The 23,491-nt window shown below is 37.4% G+C and overlaps 1 long non-coding RNA gene across 1 annotated transcript; it reads right to left on the bottom strand.

Annotated features, from left to right (window-relative positions):
* Positions 1-11,679: 11,679 nt before the first annotated feature.
* On the bottom strand, positions 11,680-23,205 carry LOC133051186 (uncharacterized). Its single transcript, XR_009691792.1, has 4 exons — positions 22,688-23,205; positions 16,079-16,119; positions 15,861-15,970; positions 11,680-11,970 (listed from the first exon to the last, which is right to left on the bottom strand). It is a non-coding gene; the product is annotated as an uncharacterized LOC133051186 (long non-coding RNA).
* Positions 23,206-23,491: the final 286 nt, after the last annotated feature.

Below are 23,491 nucleotides of genomic sequence, written 5' to 3'. Positions count from 1 at the left end.
TCATGGTTGGCTTTTGGCTCTGAAACTTATTTAAATTTAATAATTTAGCCTATAATAACCCTTGGTATTTTATTAAAAAGTTCAAAAAGAATAACAAAGTATGATCATCACAATCTTTATTAAACTCCCATCTTCTTCTTTTAAAATCACACCAAGTACATAAATAACAAAATAGGGGCTCGTTAAAAATTGATCTTTGTGTAGCTGCTATGTTCATTCTCCTTGACAGTTTTCATTTACAGCATTTTCTATATCACCACCACATTCAGAAAGCACCCAGAACAGGTCAAGAACTGCACTCATCATTCTAATGCACAATCTTGCTAAACATTCCAGACAACCCTATGGCTACTCCTCCTCATGGCACAGACAGGGGAACTGAGGAATGAAGTTAAATAATTTGTTAGATGTGGCAGAGTCAGAATTCAAATCATTCCTATTTGACACTAAAGCCTCAGCTCTTCTCATTAAGAGCAACAGTTGAGTTATTAAGAGTGTTAAATCTCCTTCAAAAGACCTGCCTACTTCTCCAGCCCACACAAATTTCACTCCCTTTTCTAAATCAGAGCTTTTCCCATGTATATCATGTTTAATTATATACTGCTTTATATTGTCAAGTACATGCTTAAAGTATGTAAAACTTGTTCTTCAACTAGACTGTAAACTTCACGAAGGTAAGCTTATGACTAGTATCTCTCATATTAGAATCAAAAAACAAAAGATAACAAGTTATCAGTGAGGATATAGAGAGAACTCTTGTACAGTGTTGGTGGGGATAAAAATGGGTAAAGCTTTTAAGGAAAAAGTACTGAAGTTCTCTAAGAAACTAAATATAGATATGTCAAAAGATTCAGCAATCCTTTCTCTGGGTATACAGGAAATGAAATCAAAGAAAGGAAATGAAATCAATGCCTCAAAGAGATATCTGTACTCTCATGTTCCTTGCAGCAGAAGTCACATAGGCAAGATATGGAAAACAACCCAATTGTCCAGCAGTGAATGAATGGATAAAAAATTTGAGATTATCTGTGTATATACCTACCTACCTACTGAATATTATTCAGCTTAAAAAAAGAGAGAGAGCCTGCCATTTGGAACAAACCTGTAAAATTTTATGCTAAGTGAAATAAGCCAGACATTTACTAATATGCACTCTTAAAAAGTCAAATATACAGAAGCAGCAAATAGGATGGTGTTTATTAGGGACTGTGGAATGGAGAAATAGGGGGATGCTAGTTTGTGAGTACAGAGTTGTAGTTATTTAGAATAGACATATTTAGAGATCTAATGTACAATATGATAAGTATAGTTAATAATAATGTACTAAGCAATGGCAATTTGCTAAGACAGTGGATTTCAGGCACTCTCATGACACACACACAAAAGAATAACTATGTGAGGAGAATATGTGTTAATTAGTTTGACTACAGTAATCATTTCACTATATATATATATATATATGTATGTATGTATGTATATCATCCTGTTATAAATCTTAAGTGTATACAACTTTTATTAAAAATAAATATATTAAAAATGTGCCCTATACTCTTCTAGTTTACCAAACCACTATCTCATAAATAAGCACTCAGCAAGTACTAGATAAATTCAATTGAGTGTGACCATTTAAAACAGATGCTGATGGTTAATAAGGTATTTAGCACGTTTATCTTAGTATTGTACTAGGTACTTTACATATGTTATCTCATTTAATCCTGAAAGTAACCTGGAAAGTAGAGTTCATCATGCCCATTTTACAAATAAAGACATGGAAGAAATAATTAAATAATTTAGCCAAGGTCACAAAGATAACTAGTGACAGTGTACTATTCAAATCCAAATAATCTTAAGAAAAATCTACATTCTTATCATCTACTGCAATGTTACATCAGGACTTGGCTAGGGAGAGCAATATTAACAAATTATTTTTGCTTCTGGATAAAGGGTGAACAAGAATTGATTGAATAGACTATATATATCACTTTTATATATTATGTGTCTGAGTATGGGGTTGAGTATCATCAATATGACTGACTAATATTTAATACTTACTATGGAATTGGGGAGAAAGAGTTGGGTAGAAGAGAACTTTTCTAGGTATCTCATTCACTTTGGAGAATGGAAAATTGAATTTAGTCAAAAATATTATCTGCAATCCTTCTAGAACTAAAGTCTGAAATTTAATAGCTTCTGATTTTATATGAGATTGCCAACTATTTCTATCATAGAAGTGAGGCTGTTTTTATTTCCACAACTTGATTTTTTAGATGAATTAGCTTTAATATAACATATATTCCAAAATCCATTACTATTGAGTTATTAAAAATAACAGTCACGAATGTCCTTTTGACCACAAATCTCTTGGGAAATACGATCTACTCTTCCTACTTCAAGTTTGTGTTATATTAACTATTTTATTTTCTTTCCAGGGGTCAATATGGAATCATTCCTTTACTTCCTCTTGCTTTGTCCTTTCCTGGTGGAATATTTACCCCAAAAGAGAATCCGTGAAAACAAGTATCAGAGCAGCAGGAGAAATGAAGAGTGTTCAGTAAGCAAGGACTGACCTCCATTGTAATTTCTCATAAAGTGATGACTCACTCCTTTTGTGAACACTGGCATCATGGACCGCTTCTGCTCTGCTGTCTCTGTGCCTTTGCCAAGCTGGCCACAATAGGCTGGCAATGGTTTTATTTGCTGAGAAGGAATACTTTGGATAGTTTACAGGGTGGCCATATCAATAGTTAATAGCGCCATCAATATCCAGGAGCAAAACTGATTTTAGTGAACATAGAATTGGAAAAAATTTAGCAGATTTTTCCTTCAGCCTTCTAAAAAACTGCATTTAACTATATATCCCTTCGTCATACCATTTTTTAAAATGGTTCATATGTTTGGCTGACAAAGCAAAAATATAGATCTATAAAGAATTATTAATGATGAAGAATTCGAGATAGAGCAGGAAAAAGTGACCTGCTGCAGAATGAGGTAGGGCTGAGCAAGGCAGAAATAAGAAAAGAGAAAAATGGTCTAATATGATAGAGGAAGAATGTCTCAATTCCAAGATGGAAAAAAAATGCATTGCCTAGCAGAAAACGGAACTGACCAGAAGCACACCTCTTACTTTTCCTTTAGTATTATTTATACTGGTAAAGACTTAGAAACAATATAAATCACCTGCCATTATGGTTCACTCTCATGTGAGGGAACACTATGCAGTTATAAAAATGGGTTGCAGGGATATATTTAATGACACAAAATGCATTAAATATTATAAAGAAATAATAATGAGCTTATAAAATGGTAGATATGGCATGATGGAAATTACATAGAAATAAACAGAGGTATGCACATGTACATTCATCATAGAGGGACAGGAAATATAAGTACCAAAAAGTACTTAGCTCTGGATCATGAACTTGTGGACGGTTTTAATATTTTTTTCCACACTTTTGCTTACTATTTAAATTCTCAATAACTAACATGTATTATCTTTACAATTTCAGAATAAAAACAATACACCATATTTTTAAAAGGGAAGAAAACAGAATTTTATTTTTGGCAATAAAGCTGAACATGTACCCTAAATATCCCTTTTATTGAAAAGAAATTCTGGGCTAAAATAAAAATAAAACCCCTCCTTTTAAAACACATGGCCAAACATGGAACTCTGCTCAATGTTATGTGGCAGCCTGGATGGGAGGGGAGTTTGGGGGAGAGTGGATACATGTATATTTATAGCTTAGTGCATTTATTGTTCACCTGAAATTATCACAACATTGTTAATCAGCTATATCCCAATACAAAATAAAAAGTTATATAAACAAAACATATTGCCAAGCTGGTAGAGATACACAGAAGCCTAAAACAAATTCAAGAACTCCAAGGAGGTAAGTAAGTACTCAAATGTCTTCCCCTTTGAGGGATATGCCAAACACTGGTGAACTGAGCTTGTTTTCAGAGCCATGTAGCAGTGGAGTGATGCCGCTGGCTACTATGCAACTTCAATTCAATAATTCCAACTTGGTCACTTGAAATCAGCCATGAGAGTAATTATAATACAGAAACCAGGAAATGCTACAAATAAAGGAACTCTTTCTCAGAGAGCCAGTTCCTAAGCAGTTAACCAACACATTACTGAGCATAAAGTTTAGGAGACAAATCCTAGGGTCTATAGGACACAGGGAGTCTAATTTTAGACCCCATGTAAAGCTGGGCAGCCATGAAATTAAAAGACGCTTACTCCTTGGAAGGAAAGTTATGACCAACCTAGACAGCATGTTAAAAAGCAGAGACAATACTTTGCCAACAAAGGTACGTCTGGTCAAGGCTATGGTTTTTCCAGTGGTCATGTATGGATGTGAGAGTTGGACTATGAAGGAAGATGAGCACTGAAAAATTGATGCTTTTTAACTGTGGTGTTGGAGAAGACTCTTGAGAGTCCCTTGGACTGCAAGGAGATCCAACCAGTCCATCCTAAAGGAGATCAGTCCTGGGTGTTCACTGGAAGGACTGATGCTGAAGCTGAAACTCCAGTACTTTGGCCACCTGATGGGAAGAGTTGACTCATTGGAAAAGACCCTGATGCTGGGAGGGATTGGGGGCAGGAGGAGGAGGGGATGACAGAGGATGAGATGGCTGGATGGCATCCCTGACTCGATGAACATGAGTTTGAGTAAACTCCGGCAGTTGGTGATGGACACGGAGGCCTGGAGTGCTGCGATTCATGGGGTCGCAAAGAGTCGGACATGACTGAGCGACTGAACTGAACTGAACTGAAAGCTGGATTCCAGAGAACAGTATATTTAGTGTAAAAGAGAAGCAGAAGTAAGCCTATTCCACAGTAGGAATCATCAAGAAAACAAACTTGGGACTTCTCTGGTGGACAAGTGGTTAGGAATTCACCTGCCAGTGCAGGAGATGTGGGTTCCATCCCACATCCAGGAAGATTCCACACGCTACTGGGCCACTAAGCCCACACGCCACAACTACTGAAGCCCGCACGACTTTAGAGCTGGTTCTCCAACAAGAGAAGCCACTGTAATGAGCTCTCCACTCGCCAAAACTAGAGAAAGCCGTCACACAGCAACGAAGACCCAGTGTAACCAGAAATAAACAAGATATATAAAATTTTTTTAAAAAGAAAGAAAACAAACTTGATACTAGGTGGGGGATAAAATATCTTCCCTGAAAATTTAACTGCAAGCTTACCCTCATGAAAATGTTTGGGCCTGAAACTCATACTACCTATTTTGAACTAAAATTCAAAAGTGGCCCCAGTTGGTAGTATTCCCAGACCCTTGGTTGATTCAAATACAAACCCTTTCTGTAGAAATACACTTACAACTAAGACTCAAAAATTAGCACCAGGAAAAAAATATTAGCCTACATTTTAAACATCCAAGAAAATGAGACAGTAAAAAACAACAGCAAAAACAAGATTTGCAAAAATTTAAAATATATAAATTGGGCACAAAATAGAAAACAAGTTTAATATATTTAAAGACATTAAACAGAGAACTATAAATATGAGAACAGAGTGAAGGTCTATTAAAATAGAAGAAAGAAACAGATTTGAGGAAAACAAATAGTGTTTCTAGAAATAAAAAAATCAAGTAATGGAAATGAAAAACCCATTGAACAAGTTAAATAGAATATTAGACACAGCTGAAGAAAGCATTAGAAAAATCAAAAGGCAGATCTAAAGAAATTATCAAGGTTGCAGCAAGTAGTGTTAGAAGGAGTGGCAAATATGCAAGAGAGGTTAAGCAATGTGGTAGAATGTCGGGGCGGGGGGGGGCGGAGACATACATGTAGTAAATCCATAAATAAAGGCAGGGGAATAATAAATATTAAATTCAGAATAATGGTTATTGGAGGGATGGAGGGAAGCATTGGCTCATGTGGGGCACATAGGGCTTTAAAAATATAGTTGATCCTTGAACAATGGGAGGTTAATTCATAATAGTCTACCCTCCATATCCAGAGTTCCTTTGCATCCAGAGATTCAACCAACCACCAACTTGTGTATAAGTGGATTCCATGCAGTTTAAATCCATGTTGTTCACGGGATAATTGTATTAGTAACATTCTATTTCTTAACGTTGGCAGTGGATATACACATATTCCTTTTTATTGTTACTCTTTATGCCTTAAAATACATTTTAAGTGTTCCTTTTTATACTGTCAATATTTAATAAAATATTTTATTAATCTATTAAAGTAGCCTAAAAAGAAATACTCCATAGTGTTAACTATAGTTGCATTTGGATCATGCAACTACAAGTATTTTTATTTTCCCATATTCTCTGATACTTTCACTTTTTTTCTTGAAACTATATTAAATTTATAGTAAAACTATAATGATGAACATACTTAATACAGGAAAAGAAGTGTACGGTTTCACAACATGATGAATCTCTTTGCATACAATACCAAACTCAGACAATTCTATTACCCAGAATTTTCTCTCTTATTTACAGATAAATAAACAAAGTTTTAAAATATTACAGAGTGGGAAGACTCCTTTGGGTTCTGTTTTTTCTCTGGTGAATAAAAACATAATATCAAATTTCCAATGAACCAAGGAAGCTTTTTAATTACTCTTTGGAACTTACGAAGATTCTTAAACTGAATTACTTCAGTTTCTTAATTATATTTAATGACAAATTAACTAGAGATCTGGGACTGATAAAATTATAAGACTGCTGAGAGTTAAACTTGCTGCAAACAGAGTCTGTGGCAAAAATGAGATTGATTTAATTTTGACTTAACGTGTTTATAGAAAGAAAAGGTTAGAAATGGCCCATCGGTAAGAGAAACACTGACAGTGGTATGTTTTTAGATAGATAATTTTTAATAACTAGTTGAATAATCAGATCCTAAAGAGAAGGGACAAAGACTTCTTTAATGTGCTGAATTCAACTTACTACAAAAACTGGTCTTCCCTTGTGGCTCAGCTGGTAAAGAATCCATTTGCAATGTGGCAGACCTAGGTTCGAGCCCTGGGTTGGGAAGATCCCATGGAGAAGGGAAAGGCTACCCACTCCAGTATTCTGACCTGGAGAATTCCTTGGACTGTAGAGTCCATGGGGTCGCAAAGAGTCAGACACCAATGAGTGACTTTTCACTTCATGAAAATTACAGTTTGCAAAATCATGCAAGGAGACAATGAGATTTTTAAAATCTCTTTGAAAGGTGCTTCAGTTTTTCTAACATTAAAAAAATAAGGTAACTGATTCTTAAGGGTAAATACTGTTTCCTATTTGAAACAATTAGTTTAGCTTGCAATTTTTAAGTGGCCTAAATTGCTTCTAAGTTTTCTTTTAATTTGCAGTCATATTTATTAAAGTATAATCATATACAATGAAATGGACAGATATTGAATATACACTTCAATCCAATCTAACAAATGAATATGCCTGAGTAACCCAAACACCTATAAAGCTATAGACCACTATCATTAGCGAAGAACTTTCCTTTGTGCCCAGACCTCAACTTGTAACCTCATGCAACCACTGCCCTGATTTCTATTATCATTGATTGGATTTGATTTTTCAAGAATCATTCTTTTGTGTCTGGCTTCTTTTGTTCAGCAAAATTAAAAACCATTTCTTGCTTTTTGTTCTACTGTATACCACGGACTGTTCATCCATTTTCTTGTTGGCCACCTGGGCTGTTTGCAGACTTCAGTTATTACTGTTCAAGTAAAGCTGCTATGAATACTTTTTATAAGGTATTGGTGAACAACATTTTAATTTCTTTTAGATTAAATACTTAGATGTGGGACAGCTAGATTACAAAGTAAATGTATATTTTTTTTGTCTGCTTTTAACTGCCAAAGAGTTCTCCAAAATGGTTGTACCATTTTACACTCCCACCATGAATGTATGAGAATTTTGTTTGATCCACTCTTTAACAACATTGGTATTGTCAGTCACTTTCATTTTAGCCATTTGAGTGTGTAGTGGACTGGAATAGTCTTGTCTGGTCTTAACTGATATTAGGGAAATCTGGCCTTATAAAACAAGATGGGAAGTGTTTCCTCTTTCTGTATTTTCTGAAACTTTGGGAATTTTCATACAGAGGTTTTGAGTTCCTTAACAGGTGTGAGTCTATCAAGATTTTCTACAAATTATCATGTTAGTTTTTGTAATTTGTATCTATATTGAGTTTGCTTGTTTTATCTAAGTTTTAACTTACTGGCATAAGATTGTTTATAATATCCCTTTTCGTCTTTAATATATGCAGAATTTGTAATGATATCCCCTCCATTATTCTTAGTTTTGGCTATTTGCACTTTCTCTCTTTTCTTGATCAGTTGTTAGATATTTAACAATTTTTATTAATCTTTTCAAAGGATCAAATTTTGAAATCATTCTTTTTTGTTTGTTTGTTTTTGTCCATTTTCTGTTTCACTGATTTCAACTCCTATTAGATCTTTTACTTACACTGGGATAAATTTGCTGTTTTTTTAAGTTCCTTATTAAGTTAAAGACATAGGTCATTTAATCTACATCTTTTTTCCCTAATATAACTTTTAGTGAAGCTTATATTATAAAAATATAAATATAAAATATAAAAAATAAAGAAATAAACTGCAAGCTTATAATATAAAGGTTTTTTATAAATTATTTTGTCTAATATAAGCATTGCTATTTGAGATAGAAATTTACCTGTAGGCACAGCTTTAGCTGCATGCCACACATTTTACTTTTTTACTTCTCTTGTGATTTCCTCCTTGGTCCATAAGTTACTTAGAAATAAGTTGTTTATTTTTCAAATATTTGAGGATTTTCTAGACACCTTAATGTTTTTAATTTCTAATTTAATTCTACTGTGAAATAATAAATGTTGGCAAGAATATGAAGAAAAGGGAACCCTTGAAATATTGATGGAAATGTAAATTGGCACAGCCACTGTGGAAAACAGTATGGAGGTTCCTTAAAAAACTAAAAATAAAACTACCATATGATCCAAAAATTCTACTCCTGGGTATAGATCTGAAAAAAAAGAAAATATCAGTTCAAAAAAATACACGAACCCCTATCTTCATAGCAGCACTATTTATAATAGCCAAGTTATGGAAGCAAACTAGGCGTCCAACAAGATATGAGTGGATATAGAATATGGATATATATAGATATAAAAACATCTATATATATCTATGTATAGATATATATGAATAAACATCTATATATATCTATATAAAGATATAGATATAAATATAGATATAAAATATAGACATAAAAACCTCAAATAGCCAAAGCAATCTTGAGAAAGAAGAATGGAACTGGAGGAATCAACCTGCCTGACTTCAGGCTCTACTACAAAGCCACAGTCATCAAAACAATATGGTACTGGCACAAAGACAGAAATATAGATCAATGGAACAGAATTGAAAGCCCAGAGATAAATCCACGAACCTATGGACACCTTATCTTTGAAAAAGGAGGCGAGGATATACAATGGAAAAAAGACAACCTCTTTAACAAGTGGTGCTGGGAAAACTGGTCAACCACTTGTAAAAGAATGAAACTAGAACACCTTCTAACACCATACACAAAAATAAACTCAAAATGGATTAAAGATCTAAATGTAAGACCAGAAACTATAAAACTCCTAGAGGAGAACATAGGCAAAACACTCTCCGACATAAATCACAGCAGGATCCTCTATGACCCACCTCCCAGAATGTTGGAAATAAAAGCAAAAATAAACAAATGGGACCTAATGAAACTTAAAAGCTTTTGCACAACAAACGAAACTATAAGCAAGGTGAAAAGACAGCCCTCAGATTGGGAGAAAATAATAGCAAACAAAACAACAGACAAAGGATTAATCTCAAAAATATACAAGTAGCTCCTGCAGCTCAATTCCAGAAAAATAAATGACCCAATCAAAAAATGGGCCAAAGAACTAAACAGACATTTCTCCAAAGAAGACATACAGATGGCTAACAAATGCATGAAAAGATGCTCAATACCATTCATTATCAGAGAAATGCAAATCAAAACCACAATGAGGTACCATTACACGCCAGTCAGGATGGCTGCTATCCAAAAGTCTACAAGCAATAAATGCTGGAGAGGGTGTGGAGAAAAGGGAACCCTCTTGCACTATTGGTGGGAATGCAAACTAGTACAGCCACTATGGAGAACAGTGTGGAGATTCCTTAAAAAACTGGAAATAGAACTGCCATATGACCCAGCAATACCACTTCTGGGCATACACACCGAGGAAACCAGATCTGAAAGAGACACGTGCACCCCAATGTTCATTGCAGCACTGTTTATAATAGCCAGGACATGGAAGCAACCTAGATGCCCATCAGCAGACGAATGGATAAGGAAGCTGTGGTACATATACACCATGAAATATTACTCAGCCATTAAAAAGAATTCATTTGAATCAGTTCTAATGAGATGGATGAAACTGGAGCCCATTATACAGACTGAAGTAAGCCAGAAAGATAAAGACCAATACAGTATACTAACACATATATATGGAATTTAAAAAAATGGTAACGATAACCCAATATGCAAAACAGAAAAGGAGACACAGATGTACAGAACAGACTTTTGGACTCTGTGGGAGAAGGCGAGGGTGGGATGTTTCAAGAGAACAGCATCGAAACATGTATATTATCTATAGTGAAACAGATCACCAGCCCAGGTTGGATGCATGAGACAAGTGCTTAGGGCTGGTGCACTGGGAAGACCCAGAGGGATGGGATGGGGAGGGAGGCAGGAGGGGGGATCGGGATGGGGAACACATGTAAATCCATGGCTGATTCATGTCAATGTGTGGCAAAAATCACTACAATATTGTAAAGTAATTAGCCTCCAACTAATAAAAATAAAAGAAAAAAAAATAGAATATGTGGTGTATACACAATGGAATACTACTCAGCCATGAAAAATGACATTCTGCCATTTGCAACAACATGGATGCACATAAAGGGTATTATATTAAGTGAACTAAGTCAGACAGAGAAAGTCAAATACTCTGTTATCACTCCTATGTGGAATATAAAAAAAATAAAACATATATAACAAAAGATAAACAGACTCAGAGACATAGGACAAACGAGTGGCTACCAGTGGGGAAAACGGAGAGGGGCAAGATAGGAGATTAAGAGATACAAACTACCATGTATAAAATAAATAAGCAAAAGAGATATATTACACAGCACAGGGAAATATAGCTATTATTTTGTAATAATTTTAAATGGAATATAATCTATGAAAATATTAAATCACTATATTCTACACCTGAAACTAATACAATATTGTAAATCAATTATACAACAACAACAAAAAATACTATTGTGGTCAGAAAATATACTCCAAAGATTTCAATCTTTGGAATTATTGAGACTTGCTTTATAGTACCATATACAGTCTATCTTGACAAATTTCCCATATGCAATTGAAAAAAATTTGCATTCTCTTGTTTTTGGTGGTACTGTTTTGAAAGGGATGTGTAAATCCAGTTAGTTGATACCAATTTTCCAATCTTCTATATCTTTACTGATTTTTTTTTCTACTTGCTCTATCATTTACTGAGGTGCTAAAATCCCTCACTAAATTTGTCTACTGTAATACTATAATAACTGCAAGCACTTAAGAGCTTAATTAGGTGCCTACATATTGTTTTCTGCTTTATTATTATGAAATGTCCCTCTTCCATCTATAAATACTCTTTATCTTGAAGAGTTGGATATTTTAAACAGTCTCACTCTGATGGGTGAGAGCAAATTGTCTTTGTGTATGGAGATCTCAGGGTTTTTGAATCACCACACTGGCCTTTTCTCAGACTTTTAAAATGTGTTAAAAAACTCAACCCTGTTCTTCTTACATACTTTTGTACCAGCTTCCTCCAGCTCCAGCTATTCCACCAAGAATGGGGCATCTGGGGAGCTCTTCTCTCATTGTAGTTTCTTAGGTTCTTTGCATCCTCAGCTCTCTTCTGTGTCCTCCAAACAAAAAAAAAAACTATGAATCTGTACATTATCCAGATTGTTCTTGTTACGTAGGACTTTCTATAGCCTATATCATAACTAGATGTGAAAGGCCAGCACCAGTCTTTAAATAAGACTCTTAAATCCTGGGCTTCCCAGGTAGCACCAGTGGTAAAGACCCTGCCTGCCAATGCAGGAGACATAAGAGACTCAGGTTGGATCCCTGGGTTGGGAAGATTCCCTGGAGGAGGGCATGGCAACCCACTCAAGTATTAATTGTTTTAGATTTGCAATTAAGAGTTTATTATAAAGGACACACATAGGTGAGGACTGAGGATAGGGGGGAGGCAGAGCTCCCATGCACTTTCCTCATGGTGTCAGGGAGCTTTACCTTTCTGGGATGTCAATGTACTCACCAACACCAAATTAGTACATGAAAACTAGTACATGGTTGGTACTCACCAACACCAAGCCTCATGTCCAGAGTTTTTACTGGGGTTTCATTACCTAGATATGATTCATGAAGTCACTGGCCACATGAATGAACTCAATCTCCAGCCCTCTCCCCTGTACTGAGGTTGGGCTTGGTAATTTTAACTTATTTTAATTGGAGAATAATTCAGTTCAGTTGCTCAGTCAGGTCTGACTCTTTGCAACCCCATGGACTGTAGCAATCCAGGCTTCCCTGTCCACTACCAACTCTCATTAGCTTACTCAAACTTATGTCCATAGACTCGGTGATGCCATCCAACCATCTCATCCTCTGTCGTCCCCTTCTCCTGCCTTCAATCCTTCCCAGCATCAGGGTCTTTTCCAGTGAGTCAGGTCTTTGCATCAGGTGGCCGAAGTATTGGAGTTTCAGCTTCAGCATCAGTCCATCAGTCCATCCAATGAATATTCAGGACTGATCTCCTTTAGGATGGACTAGTTGGATCTCCTTGCAGTCCAAGGGACTCTCAAGTCTTCTCCAACACCACAGTTCAAAAGCATCAGTTCTTCGGCACTCAACTTTCTTTATAGTCCAATTTCCACCTCCATACCTGACTATGGAAAAACCATAGCTTTGACTAGACAGACCTTTGTTGACAAAGTAATGTCTCTGCTTTTTAATATGCTGTCTAGGTTGGTCATAACTTTACAGCCATTACTTTATAACATTGTGATGGTTTTTGCCATATGTCAACATGAATCAGCCACAGGTGTACATGTGTCCCCCCCATGCTGAACCCCCCTCTCACCTCCCTCCCCACCCCATCCCTCTGGGTTGTACCAGAGCACCAGATTTGGGTGCCTTGCTTCATGCATTGAACTTGCATTGGTCACTTACTTTACGTATAGCAATGTACTTGCTTCAGTGGTGTTCTCTCAAACCATCCCACCCTTGCCTTCTCCTGCTGAGTCCAAAGTCTGTTCTTTAAATGTGTCTCCTTTGCTGACCTGCATGTTGGATCATTGGTACCGTCTTTCTAAATTCCATATATATGTGTTAATATACGGTATTGTCTTTCTCTTTCTGACTTACTTCACTGTGTATAATAGGCTCCAGGTTCATCCACCTCATTAGAACTGATTCAAATGTGTTCCTTTCTAAAACTGAGTAATATTCCTTTGTGTGCATGTACCACAACTCCCTTATCCATTCATCTGCCAATGAACATCTAGGTTGCTTTCATGTTCTAGCTATTGTAAATAGTACTGCAATGAACATTGGGGTACATGTGTCTCTTTCAATTCTGGTTTCCTCAGGGTGTACGTTCAGCAGTGGGTTTGCTGGGTCATATGGTAGTTCTATTCCCAGTTTTTTAAGGAATCTCCACTCTGTTCTCCATAGCAATCTAGGATTCTTGCCTGGAGAGGCCCGTGGACAGAGGAGCCTGGCGGGCTACAGTTCATAGGGTCGCAAAGAGTCAGACACAACTGAAGTGACTTAGCACTAGCACCCTCTTAAATCTTATACAATATTAAGTTCTTGGAATAAGTTTATTACTTCCCCCTTCCCCAGGCAGGGCCATGATCACATTAACTTAGAGTTTAACCCAGAGGTCCTCAATCTTTTCTTATATGATGTTACTTTCAATATAATTGAAGTTTCATGTACCATCATGGAGATTATATCTAATACAAGTGAACCTCTCCCTAATCAAGTCTCTCAATGGAGTCTCCTCTTCTGGTGCCTCTCCACCATCCTACTTTGTCACCAAAGCTCCTTCCTCTAATCTTGCTTGTTCTCCAGTGCACTGTGTACGCTGCTGAGAGATAATTCCTAAACGCAGAGCTGATTCTGTAGCCAACTTTGAAGCCCTTCAATGGCTCCCACCGCACAGATGACAATGTTCCTTAAGATCTGGAGCTGCATGATACCACAGCCTCATTTCACGTCACAAGATGTGCAGTTTTGTTCTCATCTAACAACCCTCTGTTTTGAACTCTATTTTATTTAGTGACAGAAAAGTTAACATGGCCAATTTAGGGTAAATCCAGCGAAGTCACGGTTTTCCTGCTCCGCGTTTTCTCCCCTGGACTGAGTCTCTCATTCTTTTGTGTTATGGATCCAGCTTGGAACTGTAGTGATCACCACACTTCCACACTGGCAAATCCTGTGATGTCTCAGTGCTCATCTACCTTCTACTGCAAATTTCACACTAAATACGCTGCTCTGCCTTCTGCCTCTTATGAGGCCCCAAACCACACGTCCACAGATTTTCAGTGTCATATTCACAGAAAAATACACTAAAGAATACGCCTGCAATGCAGGAGACCCGGGATCGATTCCTGGGTCAGGAATATCCCCTGGAAATGGAAATGACTACACACTCCAGTATTCGTGACTGGAGAACTCCATGAACAGTGGAGCCTGGAGGGTTACAGTCCATTCCACGGAGTCTCAGAGTCAGACACGACTGAGTGACTAACACTTCACTTTCCCTTCCCTCTGCAGGTTGAGTTTCATGAGGAATCTGTAAGGCTTCCTAAGATTCTTTTGTCTACTAATTGTATTTAGACATTTCTAATGTATTTTCCAGTGCTATGATGATACAAAGAATTCTTCAGGGTTTGTGACCTTCCCATGAAACCCAAAAGGGCAGCAGGTTACAGGACTCTAACTCAGAATTTCAAATTTACATGGTGTTGTCTATTCTCCCTTCAAATTCAGAGAATCTTTATCTTAGAAGGGAGTGATAAAAAATTAAGTCTTCCTCATCACAAATTCTTCCAAATATCTCAGCTTTACTCTTTTGAAACTCAAAAGCCAAGACTTGACACCTTTGTTCTCTGATTCTACTGTGGCAACTCCCATTGAGGACAACAGGTCACCTGCCTAATGATTTAAATGCTGAAAAGGGTAAACTGGGTAACAGAAAGTGATGGGAGGGAGAGGAAAGTGAAAACATATCAGTTAATATTTCAAAACATCCACCACATAAACTTGTTATTATCCATTTTTAAATTTAAAGTAGTTGGGACCAGTAGAAACATCAAGAATAGAGATGGAATTCTCTGCAATATTCCCTAATAGCTGTTTAATGATGGTGCTATTGAGTCTCTCTCAGTAGAATATATACTTGGGTGAGTTTTCTTAACGTAGCCATACAATTGTGTTAATTATTCACCAGAGTCCCCCTCATTCTGCACCTCTGATTAGCAATACACATCAGAAAGATAGCAGCTAAGAGATAGGGACTACCACGCACCGCTAAGAGAAATCATTTATTATATAGAAGTCTCCTAAATACTCAAATTATAAGCAACAAGTCTCAGAGTTAGGACCATTATAAAAATTATTGGCAGTCCCACTGCACTGCACAGAGATACACGCCAGCTTTCCTGGGCTTGCTTCTTTATGTTGCATTTGTGGCATAAACTAAAATCAGGAGGTTGGAAAGGATCAAAAGATTACCTTTAGATATGTCCCAAAAGGAGAGAAGTCTTTCCTTCAAAAGTTTACAGTAGATCCCACAACCCTCTGTAGAAAATTCGTTCAACATTTCTCTGATAGGAAACATATTCCTTAAAAAAAAAAAAAAAAATCATCCAGTTGCTGAAAAACAGCTTTGATCATTATTTTCTAAACAGATAGGAAACAGTGATTAGCATGGTTTGGGGGTAAAACCTTACCATATATGAAGATCATTCCTGTAGCTTTCAAGAAGGCTGGTCTAGTAAAACAAAATAACATAATGATAAAAACAATGCAATAGACATTTAAAATATTTTAACATTTCTAAAGCTAAATATTGGGGGGTTTATGTTGTAAAACTGACCACTTAGAAGAAAGGTTAGAAGAACAAGAGGAAATTGTCCTCATTACTAGAACATTTGTTAAGTGTGTAATAGTATGTGAAATGTATTTATTATACTAGTTGCTGAGCAAAAAGTTCAGATCATTGTTGTATGTATCTGTTTGCTTTTGTTGTGAAGCAAAATACTCTTAAACCAGTGTTTAAAAGAGCAAAAAGTTATTAGTTCTTAAAGTCCTGAGGGGTTGCTGGGTGGTTCTTCTGGTCTGTGACAGCCAGGGCAGGACTCACTGGAGGCTGTGGTCATGGCCTCTCGTTACCCAACAAACTAGCCTGGACTCATGTACTTGGTGGCAAAACGATTTCCAGCATGATGAGACTCTAAGTCCCAATGATAAGACTTTTTAAGCCTCCCAGCACATGCTTGCTAATAATCCGTTAGCCAAAGCAAATCATATTGCTAGATTCAAACCTCTTGCAGAGGGGTAAATTATATATTCTTGTTGTAAAAAGGCTGAAATTATAACTAGGGTTCAGATAAATACCAGGTTTGGTATTGGGTATCTCTTTGGACCCAACAATGGAGTAATAGAGTATAACACGATGATAAAGGGTGTAAAGAGAGATTAGACAAATTTGTGGCCATGATGCAATCTCCTACCTCATGCATCTTTGCTTATAGTAAATATGAGGCAATAATTCGAGTTGTATTTGAGTTGGAAGGAAGGTCAAAAGCACTTGTAGGAGATTTTACACATCTGTATATGTTTTCTTTTTGCTTTTGCTACTGAACAGAAAGTATAAAAATACTAACCCTGTACAAGTAAGTAAAGCTCAAAATTCTCCAAGCCAGGCTTCAGCAATATGTGAACCGTGAACTTCCAGATGTTCAAGCTGGTTTTAGAAAAGGCAGAGGAACCGGAGATCAAATTGCCAATATCTGCTGGATCATCGAAAAAGCAAGAGAGTTCCAGAAAAACATCTATTTCTGCTTTATTGATTATGCCAAAGCCTTTGATTGTGTGGATCACAATAAACTGTGGAAAATTCTGAAAGACATGGGCATACCAGACCACCTGACCTGCCTCTTGAGAAACCTATATGCAGGTCAGGAAGCAACAGTTAGAACTGGACATGGAACAACAGACTGGTTCCAAATAGGAAAAGGAGTACGTCAAGGCTGTATATTGTCACCCTGCTTATTTAACTTATATGTAGAGTACATCATGAGAAACTGGGCTGGAAGAAGCACAAGCTGGAATCAAGATTGCTGGGAAAATATCAATAACCTCACCACCCTTATGGCAGAAAGTGAAGAGGAACTAAAGATCCTCTTGATGAAAGTGAAAGAGGAGAGTGAAAAAGTTGGCTTAAAGCTCAACATTCAGAAAACTAAGATCATGGCATCTGGTCCCATCACTTCATGGGAAATAGATGGGGAAACAGTGGAAACAGTGTCAGACTTTATCTTTTTGGGCTCCAAAATCACTGCAGATGGTGATTGCAGCCATGAAATTAAAAGACGCTTAGTCCTTGGAAGGAAAGTTATGGCCAACCTAGACAGCATATTAAAAAGCAGAGACATTACTTTGCCAACAAAGGCCCGTCTGGTCAAGGCTATGGTTTTTCCAGTGGTCATGTATGGATGTGAGAGTTGGGCTGTGAAGAAAGCTGAGTGCTGAAAAATTGATGCTTTTGAACTGTGGTGTTGGAGAAGACTCTCTTGAGAGTCCCTTGGACTGCAAGGAGATCCAACCAGTCCATCCTAAAGATCAGTCCTGGGTGTTCATTGGAAGGACTGGTGCTGAAGCTGAAACTCCAATACTTTGGCCACCTCATGCAAAGAGTTGACTCATTGGAAAAGACCTTGATGCTGGGAGGGATTGGGGGCAGGAGAAGAAGGGGACGGCAGAGGATGAGATGGCTGGATGGCATTACCAAATCGATGGACATGAGTTAAGAGTAAACTCCAGGAGTTGGTGATGGACAGGGAGGCCTGGAGTGCTGCGATTCATGGGGTCGCAAAGAGTCAGACATGACTGAGCAACTGAACTGAACTGAACTGAACAAGTCAATGCATCAGCACAAATGAAGACACTTTTGTAACACCAATGTCTGGAAATAAAACTATACCAGTACCCCAACAGTCCCATTTATCTCTTCTCCCAACATCATCCTACTCTCCTCCCCAAAGGTAGCCACTATTCTGTTATTGAATATAGCTGTGGTTTTATCATTTTCATTTCTGTATAGCATTCCACTGTATGAAAAACCACACATTTGTTTATTCATTCTACTGTTGATGAATGTTCGGATTGTTTCCAATTTTTGGCTATTATGAATGTGGATATTCTGAATATTCTTCTGCATGTCTTTTCGTGTACACACATTTCTGCTAAGAAAGGAGACTGATATGTTTGCAGTGTTCTTACTGTTCAAGGACCTAAGTACCTAGCAGGCAGTGTTTTTTTTGTAATTCCCCCGCAGTTTTGAGATATAATTGATAAATAAAATTGTAAGATATTTAAAGTGTGCAAAGTGTACACTATGAAAGAATACCACTCCCCCCCGGATGAGTTAATTAACACAACTCTCATGTCACACACAGTCTTTTTTTGTTGTTGTTGTTTTGATTTGGTTTTTGATGAGAACACTTAAGTTCTAAACTCTTAGCAAATTTTATTTATACAATAGTGTTATCAGCTATAGTCACCATGTTATACATTATATCCTCAGACTTTATTTATCTTATAACTGAAAGTCTGTACCCTTTTACCAACCACCCCCGATTCAACATGCAGTGTTCCACTGTCCTATTATGTACCTAGGAGTAAAATTGCTGGCTTACAGAGAACATGTATGCTCAAATTTAGCTGATCTTATCAAACAATTTTCTAAACTGATTTTGCTCATTTACACTCCCACTACTTTTATATATACATTTTAGGGTTTTAACTAATGCCTTCTTACCTTCTACTTTCTCTTGCTCTACCAAATGAAATACTTACATTTGGACTCCAATTATATTAACAGTAGCTAATCTTGCATTTAAAATTTCATAAAAACCTGAGAATCCCAAAGCATATCAAATCATTCTGCCTAGCAATAAGTCAAAATAATCTGTTTACCCATTCACTCATCAAATGCCTATTGAGTAACTGTAAGCGATAGATTTGATATATATATAACTATAATATAGTTATAATACATATGAGAGAGAGACCTGGGGTTACAAAGGAATGTAAAATTGAACTTCTGACCTCCAAGAAATGTCTACACTAGTAGAAGACCCTTATTCATTAGTTCTTGTTCTTCTCCAGCGCCTCCCACCTCTCCTACAGACTCTCCAATACTTGTCTCCAGCCCAGGTGAGCAATACAGCACCTTTCATTAACCACAAACAAATTCCCCTCCTCTCTTTCTCCTCTTTGGACAACTATCCTTAAGAACTTCACTTCCTCATTTTTGGACAGAAAATAGTATTAAGGACATAAGCAAAATTGTTCTCAAACCTGAGGAATGGAAATCTTTTCTACATCTTTTCCCTGTATTTCAAGGAAGTGTATCTGCATGTATTTGTGTATAATGGGATTCTCAGGCTGCATTTATATTGTGTGAGAAGACGCAAAACTTCAAAGTCTTTACTGTTCAGTATTTCATTTTGTAAAATGACAGGAGAATATATTAGTTGTAAACGTGATATGCTCAAGTATCTTTGTGGTTTAAAGGAGGCATTACAGCTCCCAAAATAGTTGCAGTTAGTCCTTGTTACTAGCAATATGGAGCCAATTTTCATTTGTGAAGTGAGTTGTTACATCTGTGCAATACATTTCAAAGGCCAAGATGAGTGCTACAGGAAAACTGAGGTTCTGTTATAAAACAGAAAAAACAGAAAAAAGCAATAGTAATAAAATTAATGTCATTAAAAATTAACCTCATTTAAAATCACTCATTTAGTTATTTCCGTAAAGGTCCTTTGTTATATTTTTTTCACAGGTCATCTTTATTGAGTATATATTTATTTCCATCTATACTCAGAAGGAGAGGCTATGAAGTAGAAGTATGTTAGCAAAAGTATAGTGGGAAGAGCTGTCCTTACTAAACCTGCCCATCAACAGCAGTCACCCTGAATTAACACAGATGCTTTTAGTGCAGGCGGCGTTAGTAGTAAAGAACCCACCCGCAATGCAGGAGACGTAAGAGACAAAGGTTCGACCCCCTGGTTTGGGAAGATGCCCTGGAGGCGGGCACAGCAACCCACTCCAGCATTCTTGCCTGGAGAATCCCTTGGCCAGAGAGACCTGGCAGGGTACGGTCCAGAGGGTCGCAGAGAGTTGGACACGACTGAAGCGACTTGGCACTCTTTTAGTGCAAGTGGTACAAATCTAAATCAAAGTAGCTAAAGTAGAAAAGGGAATTTTTTGGCTCATGTAACCGGGAGACCTTGTGTCGGCCACAATTAATTTTATTTAAGGACTCAAACTTGTTAGGACTCCTCTTCTGTCTGCACTGCTTTCTTTTGAGCTGTACTTGTCCTCTATTGCAGGGTGGCGTTCTCCATGGGGCAGCGGATGCTCCAGCTTTCACAAACACCTTCCTTGCTTTGTGTGTGCTTAGACATGGCTGTGTTTCAGGCTCCAAGCTGAAAAGCCATTGGAGAAGGCTGTGAGTGGCCCAGCTTAGGCCACATGTTCACTTGTGAACCAATGGTGTTGCCCAGGGGTTCAGGTATTCTGTATGACCAGGCCAGGGAGTTCTTTCATTGGCAGGTTTACCAGAATTATCTGATCAGAGAGAAGGAATAACCCTTATACAATAGCAAATGTTCAGTAGAGCCCTTGAAGGGGCTCCTCATATATTGGCCATAAAAATAGTGTTAGAGAAGGGCACATCTCTGACTGGGCAAACAGGGTGCTATATAAATTATGGAACTCAAGAGGACTAATTCATAGCAAGTTTTCTCATTTCAGGATTTTTTCTAGGACGGAAGCTAATTCACAGGAGATTCAGCCCCTATTTGCTCAATTTTTTAGGTCTTATAGTGCATGAAATGACTGATTAAATAACTAGTTAATTCACTTTAAACAACCATTTGACTGTCACTGAAATGTCTGATCAAAAATTAAGGTGTTTGGATATTGGATAAGCTTCCCAGGTTGCGCTAGTGGTAAAGAACCCGCCTGCCAAAGCAGGAGGCATAAGAGTCGCAGGTTTGATCCCTGGGTCAGGAAGATCCCCTGGAGGAAGTCACAGCAATCAACTCCAGTATTGCCTAGAGAATCCCAAGGACTTGGGAGCTTGGCGGGCTATAGTCCAAAGGGTCACAAAGAGTCAGACACAACTGAAGCAACTTAGCATGCACAAGTCTCTAATATGGGGTTAAAAATAATACAATAGTAATAGCTGATTGCTTTCCATTTCTAAAATGTGTTGGTTAATAATAAACAGCTACAGTGAGATATAAGAATCTATATGAGATAATTATATTAACAGGTTAATCATGCTTCCATTTGCAGAAAATCTACCTTTTAAAAAGTCGACCAGAATGTGTTCTCTAGAATGAGATATCAGAATATTTTGCCAAACAAAAACAGAATATTGCTGCCGACCACTTTATTAAAGTGCCGAGTTTCCCATTTAAAACAAATCTTGCCCTCATAAAAATAAGAGGGCAGTGTAAGTACACACAGCTTTATATAAGAGGAAGATAGTGAGGTTTCCAGAATAAGGACTATCATTGTGATCCACTGAAGAGTATTTCCTTAAGTGTTATGTCTATGGCAGTGGTGGTCAGCTAGAGATGATCTTGCCTCCAAGGGCCTATTTGGCAACGTCTGAAAATATTTTTCATTGTCAGAACTGGGAGTTTGTGCTTCTGGAATCTAACAGATAAGGCCAGGATGGAGCTAAATGCTTTACAAGGTACAGGACAGGCCCCCACAACAAAGAACTAACCCAAAATGCAAATAGTATTGAGGTAAAGAAACACTGGCCTATGGCAAGGTTCAGGCAAAAAGGCAATGCTTAAGACAAAATTTCTGTCACTGACAAATGTACAATCTACTTAGGTGGGATAAGACAAAAAATAAAAATGATCTCATTCTATAATACATAAATGCTAATTATAAGACCTTTACTATGTGTGCCTTGAATTGCATCAGACGATACAGAAGGAAAAGCCACTGTTGGGTTCTTTATCAGAGCAACCTTTGTGTTAGTAGCGAGGTGGATGTATGTTGAATCTTGAAAAATTTGAATGGGCTAACAGGGATAATTTAGGTGGAGGGTAGGGGGGAGGTAGAAGTCTAGAGAGGAGAAAGGGTGGTATTTTTAAATAGCCGGTTTGGCTAAAGCAGGGTTTTTGTGGCAGGGTAACCTTAAGGAAACAGTTATTTCACCTGGGGTGTGTGATCACGTGGTGGATGGAGTCCTGGCTTTGTGATGTCTTAGCTGAGTGTGTGAACTATAAAACTGTCATAGCGCTTACCTTACGGCTGTAAAAATCAGGCCTGTCACATGGCAGGGCTCAAAGGATGGTCAGCTCCTAAAGCAAACATTGAGGAAGACTGAACTTTAAAGAAATACTAGAAGAGTCATTGGACTTCAGTGCCTAAGGGGAGGACAGGACAAAAATAATGCTTTAGATTAATCTGAACCTAGGTAGGTGGTATATAGGTGGTCACTGTACTCTTCTTTTGACTTTTCTGAATAGCTAACAATTTTCTAAGCACAAGTCTTTACTTCTAAACTTTATCTTTGGTTTCTGTTGCAAGAATTTAGCCTCAATGGAAAACAGGTCCTCTGTTTGCTCTTCACTGTATCCCCAGGACAGAGGAGTTGCCATCCATGTGGTGGTAAAGAGTCGGATATGACCTAGAGACCACACAAAAACAAATATCCTCAGAATAGTACCTGGCACACAGTAGATGATCAGTAAGCTATTATCCAAGTCTAGCCACAAAGTTAAAAGGGCCAGGACTACAGTGGTGGCAGTTTGGGTGGGATATTGGCAAAGATTTCCAAAAGTGAAATTGATAAAATTTTGGTGATTTGAGGATAGGGGAACAGCTTTGAAAATGTAAAGGTGATGGGAGATGGGTGGAATCATTTGCAGTTAAGTTAGAAAAGATACACATCTGAGGAAAAATGAATTTTATTTTGGATCCATGACATTATGGGAAGTAGGCCAGTGATGTGCAGAACTCAAACTTGACAAAAATTTGAGAGGAATCTATCTAGAGGGGATTGCTGAGACTAGCAAAGTAGACGAGGCTTCTCAAGAAAGATGAAG

This window comes from Dama dama, chromosome 33 (genome assembly GCF_033118175.1).
Source record: "Dama dama isolate Ldn47 chromosome 33, ASM3311817v1, whole genome shotgun sequence".
Lineage (NCBI taxonomy): Eukaryota > Metazoa > Chordata > Mammalia > Artiodactyla > Cervidae > Dama > Dama dama.
Note: the sequence above shows the minus strand (reverse complement) of the source record. Positions and strands in the feature narration are given on the sequence as shown.